This window comes from Tursiops truncatus, chromosome 1 (genome assembly GCF_011762595.2).
Source record: "Tursiops truncatus isolate mTurTru1 chromosome 1, mTurTru1.mat.Y, whole genome shotgun sequence".
Classification (NCBI taxonomy): Eukaryota; Metazoa; Chordata; class Mammalia; order Artiodactyla; family Delphinidae; genus Tursiops; species Tursiops truncatus.
Genome location: NC_047034.1, coordinates 95,391,009 through 95,408,037, shown reverse-complemented (window position 1 = coordinate 95,408,037; position 17,029 = coordinate 95,391,009). Strand labels below are relative to the sequence as shown.

General features: G+C 41.2%; 1 long non-coding RNA gene across 6 annotated transcripts in view; it reads left to right on the top strand.

The window, feature by feature from the left end:
* The window catches only part of LOC141279687 (uncharacterized), a 118,994-nt gene that overhangs the window by 77,316 nt on the left and 24,649 nt on the right, over positions 1-17,029 (top strand). The window contains exon 1 of one of the 6 annotated variants that reach the window (XR_012334333.1): positions 2,708-2,831. The exons of 2 other annotated variants lie outside the window; for them this stretch is intronic. This is a non-coding gene — a long non-coding RNA (uncharacterized lncRNA). Of the gene's footprint in view, positions 1-2,707; positions 2,832-9,188; positions 9,386-17,029 lie in introns of those variants that run through there. 3 more of the 6 variants (XR_012334334.1, XR_012334332.1, XR_012334337.1) reach the window with 3 other exon arrangements.

The following is a 17,029-nucleotide window of genomic DNA, read 5'->3' as shown; positions in this document are numbered from 1 at the left end:
CAAAAGACTATTTTTAAAAATATTAAATTTAAAAAATTTTTTCCAAAAAATTAATATTTAAAAAATAGTCTTTGAAATCAGGAAAGAAACTACACTAAATATCTGGTAACTAGCACTATATTAAGTCCATTCTGTAGTCAGAAAATCAGAGATTTCCAATTGTATGGTGTCATATAAGACTTATGCAACATCAGAAAATGATTTTGACATATAGTTTCTTACTTATTATTAATTCATTACATGCTACTCCTCAAGAAAATAGGTAAGCAGATTTAGATTCTCCTGCAACTATTTGTTGGTTTTTAGGATCAACAACTTGATTACTCTTTGATTTTATTTTCAAGCCTAGACCTGTAGGCCAGTGGAAAGAATAATTTCCAGAATCATCCTGGTCATAACTTTTGGTCAATGTGATCTATTCAGTGTAACCATACAGAGGTCCCTAGATATAGACAACCATATGTGCCTTTGTCAATCATGTCCTGTGTATCAGATCTAGAGTACGGTTATACAAAATGGGAAACCAAACAAGGTGGAACAAGTCCAGAACGGACCAGGAGTTGAAATATCTGGGAGGAATCAGCAAGAGTTAGCAGGTGTAACATCAGGAGTCAACCAGAAATATCGCCATGATTTTCTGAAAAAGGGAGAAGGACCAGCAGCCCAAGCAGAACAAGAGCCAACATAAGAACTGAGCTGCAGCCCAGGAGAAATTCCAACCTTAGGGTAGCAGCTGAACAGCCATATAGAAGCAGAGCAGTAAATTATTAACGAGCTGCTTTAAATACTTAATAACACAGAGATAGGGCAAAGCTAATAATGCAGGAAGCAGCAACTAAGGAAATACATTCATGAGTTGGACCAATAATTATTCAAGACAGGAAAGTCTTTTAAACTCAGCTACTCAACCCCTTCCCTCAAGAAATTTCCCTCAGACTGAACAAGAATCTGTAAAATCCATAACACCCCTAGGTTAAGGAATTCCCCATTCTTATTGTTATAAAGAGCTATTTCACACCCTCCTGTAATCATGAATTTTCAGTTAAACCCATGTAAATTGTTTGCGGGAGTGTTTGGCATGTGGCACTCAATGAAGGTTAGTTCCTTCCCTGCCTTTCTTTTAGTGACAAAGTATGCAAGAGACTACTTAGCAAGAAGCAGCTCTTGGCCCCATCTCATGAAGGTAGAGCTGATCTTGTTTTGTAATCAACATGTTGACGTCACCCATGCAGCCAGCCACACGCTACTGATCAATTTGAATAAAATTATAGTCACCATAGTTTTCTGAATTGTGCATGTAGATTCCCACATAGGAACAAAGTTGATAATCATGAAGAGTGGTTGCCTACACAGTCTTCTCTGATCCAAATTCCTTTGAAACAAAGTTAAATTGAGCCAAAAGAGGTTAAGGCCATCAGAAGGAAAAAAATTTGAGGGCCACACTGATCTCTATGATAAGGGCTTGGTAGAATTTTTTAGTAAAGGTCTAACATTGACTCTCTCATTTATTAAGATCTAAATAAAGATTCATATATAAAGGTGAAATGACCTCAGAATGAACACTTTCATGAGAATCCAAACTGTTGCATCCTGTATTAGCAGAAACTCTCAGCAGCACACCCTGATATAGAGGGCCAGCGATGAATACCGTAATTCACGTGAGGAATGACAAAAGCAGACGATTTCCAGAACTGCCTAGTTAATCAAAAAGCCTGGAACTATTTCCAGGATGCTTTCTTTAAAAGTCTAGACGAAACCTCAAGATAACCTTTGTACAATTGATCTAATGCCAATGGGATGTGAGAAGACAGTTAGAGATCCTCATTATCAAAGGCGTTTTACAGAGAATAAAGTGATTTGCAAAAGAAGACTAGGACAGAAAAGGTAAACACGAATCATTTGTGTGTGGTGGTTGGGGGGAGGGTGGGGGAGAGCAAGGAAACCTTCAAGGGAAAGAAGAAACAGTTCTACAATGTGGAGGAAGTTGATCAGACTTCAGCTTCCCCAGAGAATAAGCATAATATAATTATTAACTTGTACTTGGCACCAGCTTTATTCCCTGTGCAAAGAATTAACTCAAACCTAGGAAAAACCCTAAGAGGGAGGGAGAAACATTTTATTTGAAAGTGGGTGCTGTGGATAAAATAATAAATGAAAATATTTTTATTCTCACCAACGACTTCCAAGTGGAAGTTCCAAACCCTGCAATGACCAATGGAAAACATAAAGCTAGATGAGAGCATGGTTTACTTCCCTGTGAAAAAGTATTCCTCAGTGATTACTTGGGGTCCAGATGGAGCTTCGTCCTGCATCAAAGCTCTTATAGTTGGGTCTAATTGGAGCACTCTCCTCTTTCCAAGAATTTTTAATGACCAGAATATTTGGAACTTTGGCATTTCCTGAGAGGCTCAAATAACTCACACAAATAATTCTCATTTGACCCAGGTGCTATAGACACTCGTCATGAACGCCAAAGAAATCCCAGAGGTAAAATCGGTTGGTAGCAGTTTCTTTCCCAAATGAACATCGTTTTGTTGGGAGACACTGTTTCTGGGTAAAAGTTTTTGAAAGCTGTGCCCTCATCATCTGCAGTGCCTCCAAATGGCTGGGGGAGCACTCAGGTTCATAACCCTTGTCTCCGGTTCAATTTCAAAACCCAGCTTCTTGGTTGCTATTTTGAAACCGTGGGAAAAGGTCAATTGAATCTCAGGGATGGTCATGGAGAAATCACAGCTTAAAAACAAAACACTGAAAAAATACTTATGCATCTTGCAGAACCTCAAGAAGCCAATGCTTTTAAGAGAGAAGCTCCAGCCCCTGAGGCTTGACAGGTACATGGAAACCCAGGAGCAGTGTGGGGCTGGGGTCTGATTAACAGTAGTTTAGGGTGCTCTCTTGATTGCTGCCGCCTGCAAAAGGGTTCTTGCACCAGCTATTTACGGAGAGTAGTGGGTAAACTTTTCAGTCAGCATCATTTGTATGCTTCTAGAGAATGTATGAATATTAATAAGTTGTAGGGACAAAGACCTGGGAATGTTATAATGTAGAATTTGTCAAGCAGTTATTTTAGTGATTTAGAATTAATTTATTCAATATCTACTTGTGTCAAACACCTACTAAGTACCAGCACTGTCATATGTACTGGGTGTGCAAGGCAGCCTCTAAACTCGTGGAGCTTACAGAACTGCTCTAAGACCAAATGTCTTCATTTAAGCAGTCAACCTCTCCTATGATTATTGTGAGGATTAAATGAGGTCACGCATGTCAACTTCTTTTACATCGTGTGGCAAATAGCAAGCCCTCATTTTATATGTAGACATAGATGTTGACACAGACTTATGAAGGACAGGGTGCTGTGGCAGCACGCAGAAGGAGTACATCTGTCAATTTGAGGAAAGGCCCCCCTGAGGAGGTGAGTGCTGATGCAGGAATAAGTAGGAGAGCGCCTACAGAAGAGGAGGAGATGCCCTTCAGAAGCAGTGGTAGTACACGGGCACAGAAGTGAGAGGCAACTGGCAGTGATTCAGTGTAGCTGGAGAGCAGAGCTGCAGCTGGGAAGTTTTAGGGGATGAGGTGGTAGGTGAATGTGGGCTGGTAAACCAGCTCGGGGGGCGTCGGCTGATTTCCATAGACTGTTCCTGTTGTGGCTGATATCAGCTACCAACTACCAACGGGCATGCAAAATTCCTGGATTGTTAAAAATCAGCTCTGTGGCAGGTGAAAGTGACCTCTGGTGTACCCTGGTTGCTGGGTTAAGAGTTTGGATGGACTCTAGGGCAACAGGTAGCCCCTGACATGCTTTCAGCTGAGGAAACAGAGCATCAGGTCAGAGTTTTAGAAAGATCGCTCTGGCTTCAGTGAGGAGGGAAGAGGCAAGTCGGGAGGCTGGTGCAGGCCAGAAACTTAGTGGAATTGGGATGCAGGAAAAATATGGACTTAGAAGATACTGGAGCAATAGCTGATTGACCAGATGTGGAGGCTTAGGAGGGGGGAGCACCCAGGAAGCAAGTCTGGGATTTGGGTTTGGGGGACAGGGTGGACTCTGGCACCATTCTCTAAGAGAGGGAACTCAGAGAGCAGGAGATGTTTGAGAAGATGCAGACTCATTGACACGTTTAAACTTACTAGTTTTAGCTCTTCATCCAAGTGAGGATGTCCAGGAGGCAGCTAGCTCTCCGTCTCAGCCCAGATCTGGAATGGAGATTGAGATTAGAAGATTATCTGCATAGCAATGGTACTCGAAGCTTTGTTAGTGCCTGAGGTCACCGAGGAACCTAGAACAGAACCTTGAGGACATCACTGTTTAAGGGACTGTGCCAAAGAAAAGGAACATAAAAGGGGCAAAGGGGAGTGGCTGGACGGTTAGGAGGAGAATCACAAGAAGGTGATGGTGCTGTAGAGTCAGAAGTGAGCCTTTCAAGGGGATGATATTTGGTGACATTAAACACTAATGACAAATCAATAAAGGCTGGAAAGCAGCTATTGGATTCAACTAGGAAGTTGTGAGTATTAGCTTTGGTAAGAGTAGCTTTAGTGAATTCCATCTGCAGCAAGTTGGGTTATGAATACAAGGTTGGAAAGTGGAGGAAGTGAATGCAGGAGACTGTTTCAAAAAGCGTGGCTGGTCAGGGAAGAGGAAAATTCGGGGTGGTGACTGGAGAGGAAAGTGGGATCTAGGATGAGTACACTGTTGTTTGTGTGTGAAAGGAGAGACATGTTTTAAAATGTGAATTATTTAGCAAACACTTCGATAATACTTGCTGTAGATCAGGCACTGCTCTAAATGCTTTACACATATTCACTAATGTAATCCTCAAAAAGCGAGATATTCTTATGATCTTGGCAAAGAACTTGTGTAGGCCACGTGGCTATAAAGGGTGGAGAACTTGTGTAGGCCACGTGGCTATAAAGGGTGGAGTCAGGAATTGTCCATAGGCTACCTGATCCCAGAGTCTGTGCAGTTAATCATTGTCCAGTGGATCCCTTGCTATGTTCAGCAGACTGTGTGGATGGGAAGGAGTCATTCATGGAGATGGATGAGGTAGAGGAGAGGGAGGTACAGGAGAGGGAGGTAGAGGAGAGGGAGGTACAGGAGAGGGAGGTACAGGAGGTAAAGGAGAGGGAGGAAAAGTACAGGAGAGGGAGGTAGAGGAGAGGGAGGTACAGGAGGTACAGGGGAGGGAGGTAGAGGAGAGGGAGATAGAGGAGAGGGAGGTAGAGGAGAGGGAGGTACAAGGGAGGGAGGTACAGGAGAGGGAGTTACAGGAGGTACAGGAGAGGGAGGTAGAGGAGAGGGAGGTAGAGGAGAGGGAGGTAGAGGAGAGGGAGGTACAGGAGGTACAGGAGAGGGAGGTAGAGGAGAGGGAGGTACAGGGGAGGGAGGTCTCCAAGACCTCCAAGGGCAGAGAGGACTCCAAGAAGTGAGGGGGAAGAGTGGGTGAGTGGGTAAGGAGAGGAGAGAGAGGAGAGGAGGAGAGGAAATGGTGGGAACGGGGGTGGTTCAGTAGTCAGGGCACCCTGGAGGGGTGGTATTTCCAAATGGGTCACCGTTCTGGAAGATGAAAAGACTGAAGGCTTTGGCAGAGGTCGATGCGGTTGGATCCACCTGTGAAAGTTCTTGAGAAAGGCTCATAGGAAGCCTCCTAGCGTGTGTGTGTGTGTGTGTGTGTGTGTGTGTGTGTGTGTGTGTGTGTGTGTGTGCGCGCGCGCACGCGCATACATGCGCTGATAAAATTTTTCCTATCTGGTGTCTTTGGTATTAAGAGTGGCAAGTCTTGTAACATTTTTTACCAACAGTACAATTCAATGGATGGATGCTTGGAATAGGTTGGCCGTATTACCTGTCAGGAGTGACAAGGGTTCCAGCAGCCCTGTCATCTGGCTCCAGAGTGTTACTCTTGACCACATCATTACACTGTGCCCCCAAATATCTTCAGCATACATCAGATAAGAGGAAAAATGCCTTATTATTATTAGAGAAACATTACAGACAAATACAAGATAGGACAAAAAATTTCCTGAAAGAGAAATGAGCAAAAGATTTGAATGAGAACTTCACAAAGAAAGAAATGTGAATGACCAATAAACATATGAAAACATGCTGGCCCTTACTTATAATTAATGAAACACTTTTTCACCTATTGTATTTGCAAATATATAAAAAAATGAATTCCACAGAGTGTACAGAGTGTTGATAGCTACTTCTAATGGAATACTATATAGCCATTAAAAGAATGAGAGCTGCATGCTTTGCTGTGGAAAGAATTCTGCAATGTATTGTTAAGAAGAAAGAAAAATGAAGGTTCAGAATAATATGCATATGAGATACTACTTTAAAAGTAAGGCTCTGTACATGGATATATGTGTTTGTAAATGGTCAGAAAATGTTTAGAAGGTTATAGAAGAGATCATTACCATGTCTAACTCTGGAATTGGAGGCCTAAGGTGATATAGACCATGGGGATGGATAAAAACTCCTTTTAAAAATATATTTTGTTATGGAAAATTTTAATCATACACAGATAGAAAGAATGACACAATGAGCCCCCTGCCCATTTACCCATCACCTAGGTCCAACAATTATGAATATTACTTGATTATGTTATCCTTTTGTTCTGTTTGAAAAAAATACCATTGGTGTGTATTATTTTTATATAAAAAATCCAACATGATGAAAATGATTTTCCCCAATGCTCTCACAACCAAAGGCTTGTTAGCCCAAACTCTAGTTTCCAGAAGCAGGAGAAGGCTTCAGAGACTAGGGATCTGGGGAGTTTTAACCACGTTCCTCTTGAATTCTGTCAGCTGTGTAGCTAGAGGGACAGCTTACTTTATCCAGATACTATAAAAAGATCCTTAATTTAAAAAGCAACATCAAAGGAAGACTGTCCACTCTCTAAGGGGAATTTAATTTGTTCACCACCGCCCACCCATACCCCTAGTCCATGTTTTTAAGGTGGATTTTTTTTTTTTTTTTCGGTACGCGGGCTTCTCACTGCCGTGGCCTCTCCCGTTGCGGGGCACAGGCTCCGGACGCGCAGGCTCAGCGGCCATGGCCAACGGGCCCAGCCGCTCCGCGGCATGTGGGATCTTCCCGGACCGGGGCACGAACCCGTGTCCCCTGCATCGGCAGACGGACTGTCAACCACTGTGCCACCAGGGAAGCCCTAGTCCATGTTTTTATTAAGGGACAACTTGATTTATCCTGCAGCTTATTTTTATCTCTTTGTTAAGATTTACTTCATTTCCCACCAGAGCCCAAAATTAGGAAAACAGTACCTTCCTCTTCAGATTGGTGTGTCTTGGACAGCTGAGCAGCTGCTGCCAGGTGTTACCCTTGGTCATAGTGTCTGATGAATGTCTCATGCCAGAGGTTCAGGGGAGCTTGGAAAAGTACATGGATTCTCAGGCCCCATTTGGGATAGAGTGTGGAATTCTACAGGCTGAAAAGGAGGATGCCTGCTCCCTGCATCCATCCATCATTTACTCAACAGCCATTCATTCCACATACCCTACCCTCTGCTAGGCTCTGTGCTAGAGTTAGGGTGATAAAGTTGAGCAGCACATGGCCCCTGCCCTTCGTGAGCTTATCAGGACTGGAAAGAAACTTTCAAGATTTACTTGGCTTCCTCTTTCTGGATTGCTTTTTCCTATCTGGTCTACTTATTCTTACTCATCCTTCAGAACTTAGTCACCAGTCACCACCTTTGATGAACAACAATTTACTGTTTCCTTTGTCAGGAACACCCTTCCTATCTTGTCCACCTAAACTTACTCATCCTGCAAAACTTGGGTCACTAGTCCCCATTGCTGTAGCCCTGCCTGACTCCTAGAATCCAAGCTAGTTACTATGCTTATCAGGTTGCATTATAGATTCTTACGTGTTTGCCCCCCTTTGGGGCAGAGCCTTTGATTCTCCAGTTTGTACACAGTGCATGGCATGTATGTTCTTTGCATGAATGCATAAAGGAAGCATAATTTCTTTGGGTTTTATGCCTTTAGGGTCTCATAACCCATAGGTGCCTTCAAAGATAATCTCCTTGGTTAGCAGCCCCTCCATAGCTGCTCCTCCTTCTTTCTGTGTTCTTTCAAAACACAAATCTTATCTGAGAGGGCCCAAGTCTCCAAATAAAAGAGCAGATGTATGTCTGCAGTCCCAGCCCTAAGCAACTAAAATGTAACGTTTATCCCGTGAAAGAGACATTGGTGTTAGTTTCAAAACCATTGCTTGATCCTTTCCACTTCAAATATTTAAAAGTATAAGAAGAATTTGGAATTTACAAATATTATCATGTTTATAGTATCCTGCTATGAGGTCTTTGGGCAGCGTGAAAGTCATTGCTGGGCTTTTGTATGACTGTAGAACTCTTAAGAAAGACTGGGGAACATATGCCAGGTGAAGAATCATACTGAATAAGCACTAGACCAAGAGTCAGGGGACCTAGCTTCTCCTTCCCCTTTTTTTTTTGCGGTACGCGGGCCTCTCACTGTTGTGGCTTCTCCCGTTGCGGAGCACAGGCTCCGGACACGCAGGCTCAGCGGCCATGGCTCACGTGCCCAGCTGCTCCGTGGCATGTGGGATCTTCGCGGACTGGGGCACGAACCCGTGTCGCCTGCATCGGCAGGCGGACTCTCAACCACTGCGCCACCAGGGAAGCCCTTCTCCTTCCTTTTGAGGCCTTAGTTTCTTCATTTGCAAAGAAGAAGAGGAAGAAGAAAAAGAAGGAGGAGGAGGAGGGGCGCGGGGAGAAGGAGGTGTCTGAGTGCTTTCAAGGGTTTCTTATGGCTTTAAGCTCAATGAATCCATGAGTCCATAATCCGGGACACAAATCTTTTCGGTAAATTGAAAGAGCAAGTTAATTTTCCTATCTGATCTCCTCTTCTAAAAGTTCCCATTGAGACATGGGATAATATTGTAATATTCTTTTTTTCTGTTAATAGTCCTTTTCTGTGAATTGAGACATTTACAGATAACAAGCAAGGAAGCAAGCAAAAAAAAACTCCCTGTGGGAAGTAGACTTCCAGAGAAAATTCCAATGTCCATTGTTTTTCTTGATTTCTTTTTGGCAAAGATATCTTAATTCTCATTGCCAGTGCATATTTTGAATTTCATCCAATGGGAGAGGAGATTCCATATATATTTATAACTCCCCTGCTGACAGCTCCCATTATGGGCAGGAACCCAAGCTCTCTGGAGTCAGGTTGGCACCTGAGCTTCTGAGCTATGGAAATCCCAAAGGCTCCCGTGACCCTGCCTTTTGATACTACTGCCTTCCCAGCAACAGGACTGACATGGAACTTCTTTACTGTGCAGCTTTTTAAGTTTCAGTTTAAATTTTGCTTTAGCGTCCATGGTTCTGCTAAAACAACTCAGCACTGCTAGTTGGTAAGTATCTTCTCAATTCAGATTTACAACGAATACCAAAGTGGGAGAGGTAAAAAGTGACCTCCACCCAAAAGAATATTAGAATAACTACTAATAATTGCCATGTGCTGACTATATGCTGAGTTTTACCTCATTTCTCCCTCACACAGCACTGTGGGATAGGTACCATTATATGTCCCTTTTTTTTTTTTAACATCTTTATTGGAGTATAATTGCTTTACACTGGTGTGTTAGTTTCTGCTGTATAACAAAGTGAATCAGCTATACATATACATATATCCCCGTATCTCTGCCCTCTTGTGTCTCCCTCCCACCCTCCCTATTCCATCCCTCTAAGTGGACACAAAGCACTGAGCTGATCTCCCTGTGCTATGTGGCTGCTTCCCACTAGCTATCTATTTTACATTTGGTAGTGTATATATGTCCATGCCAATCTCCCACTTCGTCCCAGCTTCCCCTTCCCCTTCCCCATGTCCTCAAGTCCATTCTCTGCATCTGCGTCTTTATTCCTGTCCTGCCCCTAGGTTCTTCACAAGCTTTTTTTTTTTTTAGATTCCATATATATGTGTTAGCATATGGTATTTGTTTTTCTCTTTCTGACTTACTTCACTCTGTATGACAGACTCTAGGTCCATCCACCTCAATACAAATAACTCAATTTCATTTCTTTTTATGGCTGAGTAATATTTCATTGTATATATGTGCCACAACTTCTTTACCCATTCATCTGTCGATGGACACATAGGTTGCTTCCATGTCCTGGCTATTGTAAATAGAGCTGCAGTGAACATTGTGGTACATGACTCTTTTTGAATTATGGTTTTCTTAGGGTATAGGCCCAGTAGTGGGATTGCTGGGTCATATGGTAGTTCTATTTTTAGTTTTTTAAGGACTGTCCATACTGTTCTCCATAGTGGTTGTATCAATTTACAGTCCCACCAACAGTGCAAGGGAGTTCCCTTTTCTCCACACCCTCTCCAGCATTTATTGTTTGTAGATTTTTTTTTTTTTTACTTTTTTTTTTTTTTTTTTTTTTGCGGTACGCAGGCCTCTCACTGTTGCGGCCTCTCCCGTTGCGGAGCACAGGCTCCAGACGCGCAGGCTCAGCAGCCGTGGCTCACGGGCCCAGCTGCTCCGCGGCATGTGGGATCTTCCCGGACCGGGGCACAATCCCGCGTCCCCTGCATCGGCAGGCGGACTCTCAACCACTGCGCCACCAGGGAAGCCCCTATTGTTTGTAGATTTTTTAATGATGGCCATTCTGACTGGTGTGAGGTGATACCCCATTTTAGTTTTGATTTGCATTTCTTTAATGATTAGCGATGCTGAGCATCCTTTCATGTGTTTGTTGGCAGTCTGTATATCTCTTTTGGAGAAATGTCTATTTAGGTCTTCTGCCTATTTTTGGATTGGGCAGTTTGTTTTTTTGATATTGAGCTGCATGAGCTGCCTGTATATTTTGGAGATTAATCCTTTGTCAGTTGCTTTGTTTGCAAATATTTTCTCCCATTCTGCAGGTTGTCTTTTCCTCTTGTTTATGGCTTCCTTTGTGGTACAAAAGCTTTTAAGTTTCATTAGGTCCCATTTGTTTATTTATGGTTTTATTTCCACTTCTCTAGGAGGTGGGTCAAAAAGGATCTTGCTGTGATGTATGTCATAGCGTGTTCTGCCTATATTTTCCTCTAAGACTTTGTTAGTGTCTGGCCCTACATTTAGGCCTTTAATCCATTTTGAATTTATTTTTGTGTATGGTGTTAGGGAGTGTTCTAATTTCATTCTTTTACATTTAGCTGTCCAGTTTTCCCAGCACCACTTATTGAAGAGGCTGTCTTTTCTCCATTGTATATTCTTGCCTCCTTTATCAAAGATAAGGTGACCATATGTGTGTGGGTTTATCTATGGGCTTTCTATCCTGTTCCATTGATCTATATGTCTGATTTTGTGCCAGTACCATATTGTCTTGATTACTGTAGCTTTGTAGTATAGTCTGAAGTCAGGGAGCCTGATTCCTCCAGTTCCGCTTTTCTTTCTCAAGATTGCCTTGGTTAATTGGGGTCTTTTCTGTTTCCATACAAATTGTGAAATTTGTTGTTCTAGTCCTGTGAAAAATGCCATTGGTAGTTTGATAGGGATTGCATTGAATCTGTAGATTGCTTTGAGTAGTATAGTCATTTTCACAGTGTTGATTCTTCCAATCCAAGAACATGGTATATATCTCCATCTGTTTGTATCATCTTTAATTTCTTTCATCAGTGTCTTATCGTTTTCTGCATAGAGGTCTTTTGTCTCCTTAGGTAGGTTTATTCCTAGGTAGTTTTTTCTTCTTGTTGCAGTGGTAAATGGGAGTGTTTCCATAATTTCACTTTCAGATTTTTCATCACTAGTGTATAGGAATGCAAGAGATTTCTGTGCATTAATTTTATATCCTGCTACTTCACCAAATTCATTGATTAGCTCTAGTAGTTTTCTGGTAGCATCTTTAGGATTCTCTATGTATAGTGTCATGTGATCTGCAAACAGTGACAGCTTTACTTCTTCTTTTTATTTCTTTTTCTTCTCTGATTGCTGTGGCTAAAACTTCCACAACTATGTTGAATAGTAGTGCTGAGAGTGGGCAACCATATCTTGTTCCTGATCTTAGTGGAAATGGTTTCAGTCTTTTATCATTGAGAACGATGTTAGCTGTGGGTTTGTCATATATGGCCTTTATTATGTTGAGGTATGTTCCTTTTATGCCTACTTTCTGATGTGTTTTTATCATAAATGGGTGTTGAGTTTTGTTGAAAGCTTTTTCTGCATCTATTGAGATGATCATATGGTTTTTTTCCTTCAATTTGGTAATATGTTTTATCACATTGATTGATTTGCATATATTGAAGAATCCCTGCATTCCTGGGATAAACCCCACTTGATCATGGTGTATGATCCTTTTAATGTGCTGTTGGATTCTGTGCTGGTATTTTGTTGAGGATTTTTGCATCTATTTTCATCAGTGATATTGGTCTGTAATTTTCTTTGTTTGTGACATCTTTGTCTGGTTTTGGTATCAGTGTGATGGTGGCCACATAGAATGAGTTTGGGAGTGTTCTTCCCTTTGCTATATTTGGGAAGAGTTTGAGATGGATCAGTGTTAGCTCTTCTCTAAATGTTTGATAGAATTCACCTGTGAAGCCATCTGGTCCTTGACTTTTGTTTGTTGGAAGATTTTTAATCACAGTTTCAATTTCAGTACTTGTGATTGGTCTGTTTATATTTTCTAGTTCTTCCTGGTTCAGTCTTGGAAGGTTGTGCTTTTCTAAGAAATTGTCCATTTCTTTCAGGTTGTCCATTTTATTGGCATAGAGTTGCTTGTAGTAATCTCTAATGATCTTTTGTATTTCTGCAGTGTCAGTTGTTACTTCTCCTTTTTCATTTCTAATTCTATTGATTTGAGTCTTCTTCCTTTTTTTCTTGATGAGTCTGGCTTGTGGTTTATCAATTTTGTTTATCTTCTCAAAGAACCAGCTTTTAGTTTTATTGATCTTTGTTATTGTTTCCTTCATATCTTTTTCATTTATTTCTGCTCATTTCTTTATGATTTCTTTCCTTCTGCTGACTTCAGGGTTTTTTTGTTCTTCTTTCTCTAATTGCTTTACGTGTAAGGTTGTGTTGTTTATTTGACATGTTTCTTGTTTCTTCAGGTAGGATTGTATTGCTATAAACTTCCCTCTTAGAACTGCTTTTGCTGCATCCCATAGGTTTTCGGTCGTTGTGTTTTCATTGTCATTTGTTTCTAGGTATTTTTTGATTTCCTCTTTGATTTCTTCAGTGAACTCTTGGTTATTTAATAGTGTATTGTTTAGCCTCCATGTCTTTGTATTTTTCACAGATTTTTTTCTGTAATTGATATCTTGTCTCATAGCATTGTGGTCGGAAAAGATACTTGATATGATTTCAATTTTCTTATATTTACCAAGGCTTTATTTGTGACCCAAGATATGATCCATCCTGGAGAATATTCCTTGAGCACTTGAGAAGTATGTTCTATTATTTTTGGATGGAATGTCAATTAAGTCCATCTTGTTTGATATATCATTTAAAGCTTGCATTTCCTTATTTATTTTCTTTTTAGATGATCACTACAATGGTGAAACTGGGGTCTTAATGTCCCCTACTATGATTGTGTTACTGTCGATTTCCCCTTTTATGGCTGTTAGCATTTGCCTTATGTATTGAGGTGCTCCTATGTTGGGTGCATAAATATTTACAATTGTTATATCATCTTCTTGGATTGACCCCTTGATCATTATGTAGTGTCCTTCTTTGTCTCTTGTAATAATCTTTATTTTAAAGTCTATTTTGTCTGACATGAGTATTGCTACTCCAGCTTTTTCTGATTTCCATTTGCATGGAATATCTTTTTCCATCCTCTCACTTTCAGTCTGTATGTGTCCTTAGGTCTGAAGTGCGTCTCTTGTAGACAGCATATATATGGGTCTTGTTTTTGTATCCATTCAGCCAGTCTATGTCTTTTGGTTGGAGGCTTTAATCCATTTAAATTTAAGGTAGTTATAAATATGTATGTACATATTACCATTTTCTTGTTTTGGGTTTTTTTATTGTGGGTCTTTTCATTGTCTTGTGTTTCCTGCCTAGAGAATTTCCTTTAGTATTTGTTGTAAAGCTGGTTTGGTGGTGCTGAATTCTCTTAGCTTTTGCTTGTCTGTAAAGGTTTTAATTTCTCTGTCAAAGCTGAATGAGATCCTTGCTGGTTAGACTAGTCTTGGTTGTAGGTTTTTCTACTTCATCACTTTAAATATGTCCTGCCACTCCCTTCTGGCTTGCAGAGTTTCTACTGAAAGGTCAGCTGTTAACCTTATGGGGACTCCCTTGTATGTTTTTTCTTGCTTTTCCCTTGCTGCTTTTAATATTTTTTCTTTTATTTAATTTTTTCTTTTTTCTTTTGCGGTACATGGGCCTCTCACTGTTATGGCCTCTCCCATTGCGGAGCACAGGCTCTGGACACGCAGGCTCAGCGGCCATGGTTCATGGACCCAGCCGCTCCATGGCATGTGGGATCTTCCCTGACTGGGGCATGAACCCGTGTCCCCTGTATCGGCAGGCAGACTCTCAACCACTGCGCTACCAGGGAAGCCCTCTTTTATTTAATTTTTGATAGTTTGATTAATATGTGTCTTGGCGTGTTTCTCCTTGGCTTTATCCTATATGGGACTCTCTGTGCTTCCCAGTCTTGATTGACTCTTTACTTTCCCATATTAGGGAAGTTTTCAACTATAATCTCTCCAAATAGTTTCTCAGTCTCTTTTTTTTTCTTTTCTTCTTTTGGGATTCCTATATTTCAAGTATTGGTGCATTGAATGTTGTCCCAGAGGTCTCTGAGACTGTCCTCAATGCTTTTCATTCTTTTTTCTTTATTCTGCTTTGTGGTAGTTATTTCAACTCTTTCATCTTCTAGGTCACTTATTCATTCTTCTCCCTCAGTTATTCTGCTATTGATTCCTTCTAGAGAATTTTTAATTTCATTTATTGTATTGTTCATCATTGTTTGTTTGCTCCTTAGTTCTTCTAGGTGCTTTTTTAAATGTTTCTTGCATTTTCTCCATTCTATTTCCAAGATATTGGATATCTTTACTATCATTACTCTGAATTCTTTTTCAGGTGACTGCTTATTTCCTCTTCATTTGTTTGGTCTGGTGGGTTTTTACATTGCTCCTTCATCTGCTGTGTATTTCTCTGTCTTCTCATTTTGCATAATCTATTGTGCTTGGGGTCTCGTTTTTGCAGGCTGCAGGTTCGTAGTTCTTGTTGTTTTTGGTGTCTGCCCCCAGTGGCTAAGGTTGGTTCAGTGGGTTGTGTTGGCTTCCTGGTGGAGGCGACTGGTGCCTGTGTTTTGTTGGAGGAGGCTATATCTTGTCTTTCTGGTGGGCAGGACCACATCCAGTGGTGTGTTTTGTGGTGTCTGTGAACTTAATATGATTTTAGGCAGCCTCTCTGCTAATGGGTGGGGTTGTGCTCCTGTCTTGCTAGTTGTTTGGCATAGGGTGTCCAGCACTGTAGCGTGCTGGTCATTGAGTTGAGCCAGTTTCACGTTGAGATGGAGATCTCTGAGAGAGCTTTCATCGTTTGTTATTACGTGAGGCCGGGAGGTCTCTGGTGGTCCAATGTCCTGAACTCGGCCCTCCCACCTCACAGGCACAGGCTTGACCCCCAGTTGGAGCACCAAGACCCTGTCAGCCACACAGCTTTTGGGAAGTCTGAGGTCTTCTGCCAGCATTCAGTAGGTGTTCTGTAGGAGCTGTTCCTCATATCGATGTATTTTTGATGTGCTTGTGGGGAGGAAGGTGATCTCCACCTCTTACTCCTCTGCCATCTTGAAGCTAAATCGTGCCCCATTTTATTAATGAAGAAACTGAGTTTCAAAGAATTTAATATTGAGCCTAAGATTCCTCAGTCTACCAAATTTGTGTTCAGATCCAGAACATCTGACCCCACAGTCTGTGCATATAACCGCTATGCTATACTGTTTCTCAAGAACTGGATATGTATGCTATCAGAACTGGGAGACCGTTCTCAGCAGAACCACTGATATAAGGTTTTTAATGGATTCCAAAATGATAATAGAAGCTAATTATCAGTACATCTCCTGAGTTAGCCACAAGAAAAATCTTGGATATTACAGAAATAGAAGTCTTTATTAAATAAAGGATAAGTTTAAGAAACATCCACTGCGTATCCAGGATACAATTAATCCAAGATAAATTAATTAATTAAGGTAAATGACTTCAGGTGTTATAACAACTGCTCCCACACATCAGTGGCTTAGCACAAGAAACATTTATTACTCCCAGTTCAATGTGGTTGGGAGGTGGGCTCTGGTCCACACAGTAATTCAGGGTAGGATCTGGACTAGGGTGAGGAAAGCAGGGTGCTCATCTCAGGTACCAAATTTAAGGGAGTAACTCAGTAATCAAGATAAATAATATTTTAATGCAATATTTTGGAAAAATAAAAACTAATGCAAAAAATATTCATGATGAGCAAAGTATTGAAAATTTAAATTAAGACAGGAGCCAACAGGGCTGGGATAAGTGTGAGGTGATTCAGACTGAGTAGTGCTGGCTAATTAAAGACAAATTTTAAATATTCAACTAAAAGTAGAATGACCTTTACTCAGAAAACGTAGTTTCATAGGTGTGAACAAAACAAAAGCATGCATTATTGCTCCCTCCCACCATGCCTAGAACCATGGTAAAGGGAAAAAAATGTCTCCAGACGAGTGGGGAACAAACATCGCATTTTTCCATCATTCCAGGTAAGTGATGGAGCACAAGGATGCAGAGACTGGAGTGAGCTTCACTTTAGCAACCATAGGACCCCAAGGAACTGGGTTTGCTCATCCAGACTGGGAGGAACATCTCCTCCACTAACGGGCTTTAGTTGGTGGCTGCCCTGATAAACAGCTCCAAAGAGCCTTTGGTTAAGGGACTTACTGAGGTAGTTATTATTGTCACGAGGAACAAGATACCCAGTAACCATCTTAAATAATACTGCTAAGAACCAACAATTACCTTACAGTTTGAATTTTATACCCAAATATAAACTCTTAAATGACAGACAAGTCATTATCCCCCTTTTAATGCAAGA